Below are 11,580 nucleotides of genomic sequence, written 5' to 3'. Positions count from 1 at the left end.
GGCGTGAGTTTTAAGCCACCGGGTCCGGGACGCGAACCGTAGTCAACTACGTGGGAGTCCAGCGACATAGCCATTATGCTAAATGCTGGTTCCCTTAAATTTTTTAAAAGATTTTTGCCATAGGGCACATGCACTCGCCAGAGAGAGACAGTGAGAAGTGAGAAATCACCACCGAAGGGGGCTGGCCATGCTGCAGTCCCTTCTCTAATCTCTTCTCTGGATTTTAGGCGCACACACACACACACACACACACACACACACACACACCCCTGGTGTGATTTTCAAGCTCCCAGGTCCTGGACTTGAACCATGGTCAGCCATGTGGGAGTCTAGTGCCTTAACCAACATGCCACCGACTGGCCTCCATCGCCTCATACTTTTTAAGATTTCTATTCATATTTAGTGAAATGTTATATGCTAGTATATAAAATAAACGTTGGTAGTTTTGATCAATATGAATTTATGAAATAAAATATAGATGATTGTTATTGTTTCTTGATATGGAAATTGCCAACAGTATTTAGAACTGAAAGAATGTAAGAGGAATAGAGAGGGCAGGTGTGTGGCCTGGTGGTTAAGGCAGCTGGATCCCACATGGCTGACTTGTGGATGAGTCCTGGACCTCAGCTTGAGAGACATGCTGGGCGCATGTACAGGAGTGCTCAAAAGCCCAGAAGGGATAGATGGAGGAGAAGGATTACAGTGTGATTATTCCCCACACATGTGTTTTCTCCCTCTCTCTGACTGTCTCTCTCTGGACCATCTCTATCTCGAGCGTGCATCTAGAAAAAGGAAAAAAAAAAAAAAGGGAAGAAAAAGAGGAATAGATATCATAAAGAGGTGAATCTGCGCTGCTCTACACTAGAGATAAATGTCAATACTTACAGATAATGTTCATTATGTGCTAGGCAGGGCTCTGAATGACTGACATGTATTTTCAAAACAGTTCTATGAGGAACCCAGTGTTTATTACCATTTTATAGATGAAAAGACTGAAGTACATACTATGTAAATGAAATTTGATCCTAGATAGTATGTTGGCAGAGGCCTGATTCTAACCCAGATAATTTGGCAGAGTCTTTACTAGTACTTTAAATTCCATTTAGCTCTAATATTGACAGAGCAATATCCACATCAGCCAAATTTAAAAAACAGTTACTCAAACAGTGCTGCCGTTTTTTTTACTTCTGTGTGACAAAACCACCTGGACAGTATTATTACTTTTATCTGTTTAGAGCGATCTTTCTGGAGAATCAAGGACATTACTTCCAATGGTCCTCAAGAAGGAAGTTCCTGGAGGGAACCAGCAGTTAGCGTAATAGCTATGTCACTGGACTCCCACGTAGTCGACCGCGGTTCGCGTCCCGGACCCGGTGGCTTAAAACTCACGCCGGGCGCGTGTGCGTGCGTGCCCAAGATCCCGAGAGGAGAATGGAGGAGAAGGGATTGCGGCGTGACCATCCCCCCTCGGGGGTGATTTCTCGCTTTCTGTCTCTCTGTCTCTCTCTGTCTGTCTGGCGAGTGCACGCGCCCTACAGTGAAAATCTCTAAAAAAAAAAAAAAAAAAAGAAGGAAGTTCCTTGAGTGTTGTGTTCGCCTTCTAAGGCCTAAAATTGGCATTTGTCACACCCAGTTAGTAACATACGCAAAGGGGTGAGCTATCAGGAAGACTTAACCATGTTGGCAATAGGGAAGAAAGATAAAGTGGATCCAGGGACCTGGAAGTAGGAGGATGAGGAAAAAGTTTGAATCTGTACTAGGTTAGGGTAGCACTTTGTTTGTTGTTTTAAGAGATTTTTTTGCTGTACGGCACATGTGCTTGCCAGAGACAGAAAGAGACAGAGAGAAAGTGAGAAATCACCCCCTGCCCCCGTGGGATGGCTTCGCAGCAATCCCTTCTCCATTCTTCTCTCAGGATCTTGGGCACACAGGCACATGTGCCTGCTGTGAGTTTTAAGCCGCGGGGTCCGGGACTCCAACTGCAGTCACCTATGTGGGAGTGTAGCGACATAGCCATTGCGCCATCTGCTGGTCCCGGGTAGCACTTTTTGAGGAGAGGCATTGAGTTAGAGATACAAGAACTGTGCCTAGTGTGTGGTACTGACTAAATGACCCCCAGAACTAAGGAATTGAAAAGGAATTTATTTTCTCCATGATTAAGAAGTTTAGAGAATTGTATGAGAAAAAGAGTAGAAAATGGTTCATTTTGGGAAAATAGCAAGTGATCATATTTGAGTGTAACGTAGGCCTTACCTGGGTTTGGAAAGGACTGGAATCTAGAACTTGGCCAGAAAAGTGCAAAACCAGGCATTCTTTTAGTTTTTGCATAGGGTACATGTGCTTGCCAGAGAGGGACAGAGAGAGGGAAAGTGAGAAATCACCCCCCCAGAAGGAATGGCCATGCCACAATCCGTCTCCTCCATTTTCCTCTTGAGATCCTGGGTATGTGTGTACACATGCCCAGCATGAATTTCAGTCTACCACATCCAAGTCCAAGACTCAGACTTCTGTCGGCCATGTGGGAATTCAGTACCTTAGCCACTACACACCTGTTGACCCCAAAACTAGACATTCTTAAGAACCACGTGTTCTTAAAAACACAAATAAGACATAAACATTGAGTCCTGTGTTTTTATCCTATAAACTACTTGTTACTAGATTGTGTTAGATGACCAGTTTTCAAAATTTGTTCTTTGGAATATTTGTTTTATGTTGGTGGGGATTTCATAAGTATTTGAGTCACATTTTAGTATTTTAAACTTTAGAACATTAAGCATTTATTGGATTGTTGGAAAAATCATGATGCATTTTTGCATAGAAAAACAGAAAAATATGGCATGACTTTTCAGATGACCCAGTATATGCACTCAAATGCAAATCATGCTAATTTTTTTTTTAAATGCCAGAAGATAGGGACCAGCAGTTGGCGTAATGGCTATGTCCCTGGACTCCCATGTAGTCAACTGTGGTTCAGGTCCTGGACCAGGTTGCTTAAATTCACGCTGGGCGTGTGTGTGTTTGTGTGCACGCCCAAGATCCCAAGAGGAGAATGGAGGAGAAGGGATTGTGTTAATGACTATCCCCCCTAGGGCGTGATTTCTCGCTTTCTATTTCTCTATCTTTCTGGTGAGCGTGCACAACCTATAGCAAAAACCTCTTCAAAAAAAAAAAAAACAAAAACAAAAAACATCCCAGATGTCACATTTGAGAGCGAGAATATCCCTCAATGGGACCTGGTCAGGCTATACTTCTTTTTCCTTCAGTTCTCCTCAGGATCCCATGCAAGTGTGATTGACCTGTTTTTCTCAAGCCTCTAGGGCCAGGATTTGAAAGCTAGTTGCCCATGTGGGATCCAGCTTCCTTTGCACAGTGCTTGACCACTGCACTATGGGGCTGGTGCTTAGGCTGAATTTTAGTATGTTAGGAGATCACTGATTTGTCCAGTTATTTCAAGGGAGTTGTATGCTTAGTGATGAAAAAAAAGAAAGCAAATTATTGGTTTCTAGGAGTTAGAAATGGAAGGGAAGGGTTAGTGTGATTTATAGAGGTAGCATAAGTGAGCCTGTTGGGGGACGGCATGGTTCTGTATCTCTATTATGGTTACACAAAGCTACAGATGTGACAAAATTGCATAGAACACCACATACACATACTACATATAAAACTGATGAGATCTGGAGAGGTTTTATTGGTTGTTGTTTTTTGCTACAGGGCGCGTGCGCTCCCCAGAAAGACAGAGAGAGACAGAGAGACAGAAAGTGAAAAATCACCCCCCAGAGGGGATGGTCACGCCGCAATCTCTTCTCCTCTTGGGATCTTGGGCACACATGCACACGTGCCCGGCGTGAGTTTTAAGTCACTGGGTCCAGGATGCGAATTGCGGTGGACTACGTGGGAGTCCAGCGACATAGCCATTACGCTAACTGCTGGTTCCCTCTCTTGGTATCTTGAGCACACATACACACACACCCAGCATGAGTTTAAGCTACCGGGTCCAGGATTTGAACCACGGTTGACTACATGGGAGTCCAGTGACATAGCCATTATGCCAACTGTTGGTCCTATCTGGTAGTAATAGTGTCTTAAGACTTATGCAAGTTATATCATTGAGGGAGATTGGTTGAAGAGTGCTTGGGACCTTTGCATGCGTTTTTTTTTTTCTCCTGCAAATTCCTGTAGTTTATAATTACTGATACTTTTAAAATAATAAGTAAAATTTAAAATGTTAACTGTGTCCTTCAGATACACAGGAGGCTGAGACAGAAGGATTGCAAGTCTGAGGCCAGCCTGGGCAGCATAGCAAGACCCTGTCTCCCTCTCTATTTCTTTTTTTTTTTCGGCATCCCATTTAAAATACTTTGAGGAAAATAAGCAGAAAAGTTTAGTTATCCACAGTGCTAACACCTAGGATAACAGTCCTTGGAATAGAGTTTCTTGCTTTCTTTGTGCATAGGCGCCACTGGTATATTCCCAGGGCATGGAGACAGTCAAGGGTTTTCTCTCAGCATTAGCTACCAAATCCTAGCCCCACTGCATCGGGGAGGACCTGTGAAAGTGCTATTTAAGAATTATTTTTTATTTAACTTTATTTATTTCTTTATTTTAATTGACTAGATAAGGATAAAGGGGGAGAGAGAGAGAAAGAGAGAGTGAGAAAGCAAGCCGCCAGGTCTGGGACTTGAACCATAGTTGGCCATGTGGGAGTCCAGCACCCTTAAACACCATGCCACCTGCTGCCCCAACATATACTTACTTGAATTTTTAAAAATGCGTTTAATTAGTAAGAGTTTAGTTTTATATTAGCATTTTATTATTTTTTATATGAGAAAGAGAGGGTGAGCTTGTGGGGGAGGGAGAGGTATTTTTGCCATTCTGCCCCAGCCTCCTGATCAGGTAGCTCACAGGTACATGCCCACCCTGTTTAGGCTGGGCATGGAACCTGTGTCTCCCATGTAGCCAGCCCAGCTATTGCAGAGTGACACCCTCTCACTTGTGCTACTGCAGCTGTGCCTCTGTTGGTATTTTAAAAATTCAGAGCAGTGCTTGTTTGTTTATGTAAAATTACATAACAAAATTTGTTATTGGATTATACAGTAAAGTTATCGCCTTGTGTATCTTGATGATTAATATATGATATTGTAAGTTTTAATTTTTTACCAAAGTTTTTGTGATTACTGAGTATTCACATCTTTTAGTTTATTACAGATTTAACTTGGAAATGTTTTACTTTCCAGACTTCTAGACAAGTAATTAAATTTTTTGATACCATTAACATACTATTTTTTTAAAAGATCACAAAAACACCTACCATTTGTAATTGCTCATCTCTGTGAATTAGATTTTCTTTGATACTGTGCAATCAAAATAAATTTGACATAAGAGTGCCGCAGTCATCCATAATATAAAGTTTGTGTTCATCAGAAGGACTTTATTGTTCTCATTATAAATGTTATAACTTTGTGCTTTAAAATACACTAATAGGGGACCAGCAGTTGGCGTAATGGCTATGTCACTGGACTCCCACAGAGTCAACCGCAGTTTGAGTCCCAGACCCAGTGGCTTAAACTCACGCTGGTTATGTGTGCGAGCGTGCCCAAGATCCCGAGAGGAGAATGGAGGAGAAGAGATTGAAGCATGGCCATCCCCCTGGCAGGGGTGATTTCTCGCTTTTTGTCTCTCTGTCTCTGTCTTTCTGGTGAGCGCATTCACCCTATAGCAAAAACCTCTCCAAGAAAAAAAAATTAAAATACACTAATAGAATAAAATAACTACTGTCATCTGTTTCTCATTTTGTGGATTCACATAAAGTTTTAATTTTTATAAAAAAGTTAAAATTTTAAAGCCCTTGGATTATGATGTTAAGATTTCATTGGTCATTAGCATTTATAACTAGGAGAATTTCAAGGACGCTTATTGTTACTGTCTTGGGATTGATTTTTTTTTAAAAACCATTGTATTTGGAAAGTAAAGTGTTAGAAAATCCATGATAAAATGAGGAGTTAAAGTGAATAGTATACTCAGCTCCACTGTGTTTAGAGAGTTTGATTTATTTCTATATATTGTGCTAATAGTTAAGAACACAGACTCTAGGGTCAAGCTTGACTGAAAACTTGGCTTCATTACTTGATCTCTGTTGTATCAGTCTCCTGCTCTGTAAAATGAGAGTAATAATGGCCTTAACTCATAGGATTATTGTGAATAGGAAGTTAACACCAGTACATAAAACAGTCTTAGAACGGCGCTTGGCACCAAGGTGCTCATAAAACTCAGCTGCTATTATTTTAGAACATATTAGGTCATTGGGAAAGTCATGATGCATTTTTGCGCAGAAAAACAGAAAAATACATTATGACTTTTGTGACGACCTAATCGTTGAGATCATACTATATATACTTTAAAAAATAGTTATGTATTAGTTTTATTTATTATTATTTTTTAAATTTGCTATAGGGCACGTATACTCACTAGAGGGAGAGAGAGAGTGAGAAAGCGAGCTGTCAGGTCCAGGACTCAAACCATGGTTGGCCATGTGGGAGGCCAGTGCCTTAACTATCACACTACCTATTGGCCCAATATTGTATATACTTTATGTATGTTTCTCCTCACATAATATATAGAAGATATTTTCCCATGTCAATCCACCAGTAGTTCTAGCAGGTGTCATGGAGATTAAAGCAGTTGGATGGCTGGACCAGCAGTTAGCATAATGGCTATGTCACTGGACTCCCATGTAGTCGTCCTGGACCCGGTGATTTATAAAAACTCACGCCGGGCGCATGTGTGTGCGTGCCCAAGATCCTGAGAGGAGAATGGAGGAGAAGGGATTGCGGCGTGGCCATCCTCCCTGGGGGGTGATTTCTCACTTTCTGTCTCTCTGTCTCTCTGTCTGTCTGGCGAGCACACGTGCCCTGTGGTATAAACCTCCCCCCCTCCAAAAAAAAAGCAGTTGGATTGCATATGACCAACCACGTGGGTCTAGTTCCAGACTCAGCTACTTGAATAAACTCGGTGCTTGTGCATGTGTGTCCAAAATTCTGAGAACAGAGGAAAAGGGTTGTTGCCTGGCCACTTCCCGCCCCCACCATTGATTTCTCTCTCTCTCTCTTTCTCCTCCTTTTTTTCCTTTTCCCCCCTCTCTAGTGAGTGCTTGCTTGCACCCTATAGTACCACCCCCCCCAAAAAAAAAAAAGAAAGAGAAAAAGAATTCCATCGGTAATAAAAGAAAGTGTTAGGTATCCTGCACCCTTGTCAATATTGGGTATTACATTTTAAATATATGAATTTCTATATGAAAAAATGAGATCTCATATTTTGATACACATTCCCCCCCAAGTATCAGCAATGTTTAATCGTTTTCATATTTTTATTAACTCTTTATTCTCTTGAGCCTTGCTTGTGTAGTCTTAGTTAACTTTTTTTCTTTTAGTTTGCCAGAGGACATGTGTGCTTGCTAGGGGAGAGAAATGAGAAAGCACCCTACACCCCCATGTGGAATGGTCACACTACAATCCCTTCTCCATTCCCTCTTCATAATTTTGGGAATGCATTCATTCATGGCTGGCATGATTTTCAAGCCACAGATATGAGACTTGAATTGCACAGTAGTTATGTGGGATTCAGCCATCTTCACCACCACACCACTAGTTGGCCCAACTTTTTCATACTGTTTTAGACAAATGTCTTACATATTTAAAGGATATTAATAATTTGTTAAAGTTTTTACCATGCGGGCCCCCAGATGGTGTGGAGGTTAAGGCAGCTGGATCCCACATGGCTGCACAGTTTGAGTCCTGGACTTGGCCATTTAAAAACAAGCTGAGCACCTGAATGTGTGTGTCCAAAATGCCGAGAAGAAAGAGAAAGGGAGAGGGGATTGTGATATGGCCTTGCTCCTGGGGAGTGCTTTCTCATTTTCTGTCTCTGTCTCTTTCTGTCTCTAGCTCTGATGAGCACACATACTCTATAGCAAAAAATTAAAAAAAAATTAATTTAGCATTTTAGTTTGATTTTTGTAGTACAAAGGTCTTTTTAAAAAAAATACATGAAAACTAATTTTTCTAATGTCTTCATTTATAGTCTTAAGTTCAGAAGTACATTTCCCGTTCTTATATTGGGTGAATGTGTATTTAAAAATTTTTTTAGAGAGGTTTTTGCTATAGGGTTGTGTACTCACTAAAGAGAGAGAGACAGAGAGACATAAAGTGAGAAATCACCCCCGAGGGGGGATGGTTATGCCACAGTCTCTTCTCTTCCATTCTCCTCTTGGGATTTTGGGCATGCATGCACATGCACTTGGTGTAAGTTTTAAGCCACCAGATTTGGGACTCTAACTGCTGGGACTCAAACTGCCATCTATTATGTGGGAGTCCAGCGATGTAACCATTACGCCACCTGCTGGTCCCAGGATGAATGTGTGTTTTTCATTTAGTTTTCAAAAAAAAAAATCCCTTAACCATCTAAAATACGGTTGATTAGATGTTAAATGAGTCTGCAACCTAATTTTTGTGCAGGCATTTGTATTTCTTATGGATAGCCTGTCCATTCATTCATCCATTTCCTCCCTTCTAGTAGTCTCTTTTTCTTACTGGGTTCTAGGAGATCTTTAGATATCACAGTAGTTAATCTTTCGTTTTATGTATTACATGTGTTTTCTCCAAATTTGTCAGTTGTCTTTTAATTTTGTTTATAGTGTCTTTATTCATACAGACGTTTTGTGTTGTTTTCCTTTCTGTCTTTTATTCACATAGAAGTTTTAACTTTTTCTTCTTTTCTTTTTTGGCCAGAGAGTATGTGTACTTGCCAAGGAAAGAGAGAAAAGATAAGAGAGAAAGCACTTCCCATGGATAATGGTCATGCTACAATCCCTTTGCCACCTTTGTTCAACCTCTTGGGAGATTTGGGGTACAAATGCACACATACCTGACGTGTTTTTCAAGCTTCCGAGTCTGAGACTTTGAACTGTGGGGGTTGGCCATGTGAGATCCAGCTGCCTTAACCGCTGTGTTTCTGGCTGGCCCCAAATTTTAACTTTTCCTGTGGTCAGAGCTTTCACTTCTGTGTAGCGTTTTATTTTTATTTTTTTAGTGAGGGGGAACAGTGGTGGTTACTCTCATTTGTCAAAATCTCTACCATCCCAAGGTTGTTTTTGAAAAAATTCTCATGTATTTTGTTGGAAAACTTTTTTCACATTTAACTCTTTTATACTTTTGTGGAATTTACTTCTGTGTCTACAGGCTATTGACCATTTACTAACTTGTCCAAATTTTAAATACTACAAGACTTTATTATATATGTAAAGCGTCTTTCTGTATTCTCAGTTCTGTTCCAGTGATATTTTATGTGGATCTACAATATGAGAAACAGATTAAAGTAGCATTTATTCTATCTACATATTTTAAAGCACAAATTTATAGCATTTATAATAAGAGCAATAAAGATGTTCTGATGAAAACAAACTTTAAATTATGAATGATTGGGACAGTCTTAAGTCAAATTTATTTTGATTCCATAGTATCAAGAAAACCTGATTCGGGGCTGGCAGGTGGCATGGTGGCTAAAGGTGCTGGACTCACATGGCTGACCATGGTTTAAGTCCCAGACTTGGCAGCTTGCTTTCTTTTCCTTTCTATATTTCTCTCTGTCTGTCTCTGTTCAAACTAAAGACTAATAATAATAAATGAAATAAAATAAATAATTCTTTATTAAAAAAAAGAAAACCTGATTCACAGAGATGAGCAGTTGCAAATACTAAATGTTTTGTGTTTATTTTTAAATGATAATAAATAATGGTATCTAATACAGCATTGTCTAATCTGTCACCATAGCCCCCACTCTCTTGGGCTTTATATAGGAAGTTTGATGTCTGATAGTGGAAATACCAGGGGACTTCAAACAATTTGTGGAAAGGCAGAATTAAAGTTTATTTTGATGCAAACAAATTTTGAACTCCATGCATAGTTTTCTCATGGCAAGCATTTTCCATGAACTTTTTGAAGTCCCTTTGTGTACTCATTTAAATTTTTTTCTTAGCTGTTTTCATGCATTTACTCTTTCAGGTAGATTTTAGAGTTATTTTGTTGATTTCTAAAAAACAATTACATTTCAGGACTGGGCAGTGGTATAGCACTAAAACCTTAAACTTGGGGAGTCCAGCCCACATGGGAGGGTTCTGGGATCACATCCAGAGACCTTCCCGAGTACTGTGCACCTGGTCCAGAATTGACTGAGACTCTGCTGGAGATTCTTTCTTTCTTGCTCATAGAAGAAGTAAATAAGTTAAAAAAAAAATCTCACTGAGGTTTTACTTAGAATTGCACTGAATTTATGAATGTGCAAAGGAGTCAACCCTTATTAACAAACCTCCCCATCAAGGAATGCTGTTGTAGTGTTTTTGTTTATTCTGCATTTGCTTATATGATACCAATTAGACCTAAATGCCCATTGTGATTTGCTTTGGTTTGTTTTTAAAACAAATACCTTAAAAAGATAGGATTAGATTAGAGGGGCCAGCAGGTGGTGTAGTGGTTAAGGTGCTGGACTTCCATGTGGCCAACTGTGATTTGAATCCCAGACCTGGCAGCTTGAAAATCACCCTGCGCATATGTGTGTGTGTGTGTGCATGCATGTGTGTGTGCGTGTGTATATACATACGTGTGTGTGTATGCCCAAAATTCCGGGAGAAGAAAAGATTGAGGTGTGGCCATCACTCCGGGGGGCAGGGAGGGTGGGTGATTTCTTACTTTCCTTCTCACTGTCTTTCTCTGGGGAGTGCACCCTATGGCAAAAACCTTAAAAAATGTATATATTTTTTAGAGTAAATTAGTTAGGGGGAAAACCCTCCTATAATCTATCGTTTTCACATTTTTGAATTGCCAGAGAGCCTGAGCACTTGGCAGAAGTAGACAGTCAGCAAGAGAGAACAAAAAAGCAGCCCATAATGGGCATGGTTATACTGTAGTCCCTTCTCCGTTTCTTCATCCTGTTGGGATTTGGTGCACATGTGCTCATGTGCCCAGTGCTTTTCAAGCCACTGGGGCTGGAATTCAAACCCTGGTCAGCCATGTGGGATCCAGCTCCTTTAACCCCTAGGCTGTGGGGACACACACACACACACATACACATTCTTATTGTAATTGACAGTATATTATCTTTTCCTTACTGTAATTAATTTAATGATTAAGGACTACTTAAATTGATTATTCTTAACTTTTACCTTACACTAAGAATGTTTCTTATTTTTTGTAGTATAAATTAATATAGTGTCATTATTCTTGTTTTATTTTAAAAATGTTCCAGGAGGAGTTGATAATTTTATCTTTTTATTTTTTTGGAGAGGTTTTTTGCTATAGGGCACGTGTGCTCACCAGAAAGACAGAGAGAGACAGAGAGACAGAAAGCGAGAAATCACCCCCCAGGGAGGATGGTCACGCTGCAATCCCTTCTCCTCCATTCTCCTCTTGGGATCTTGGGCATGCACGCACACTCAACCGGCTTGAGTTTAAGCCACCGGGTCCAGGTCTCGAACTGCAGTTGACTACATGAGAGTCCAGCAACATAGCTATTACGCTAACTGCTGGTCCC

The sequence above is a fragment of the Tupaia chinensis genome, unplaced genomic scaffold (genome assembly GCF_000334495.1).
Source record: "Tupaia chinensis unplaced genomic scaffold, TupChi_1.0 Scaffold000231_1, whole genome shotgun sequence".
Taxonomy (NCBI): Eukaryota; Metazoa; Chordata; class Mammalia; order Scandentia; family Tupaiidae; genus Tupaia; species Tupaia belangeri.
The sequence above is the reverse complement of the archived record's forward strand: the minus strand, read 5'-3'. Positions refer to the sequence as shown.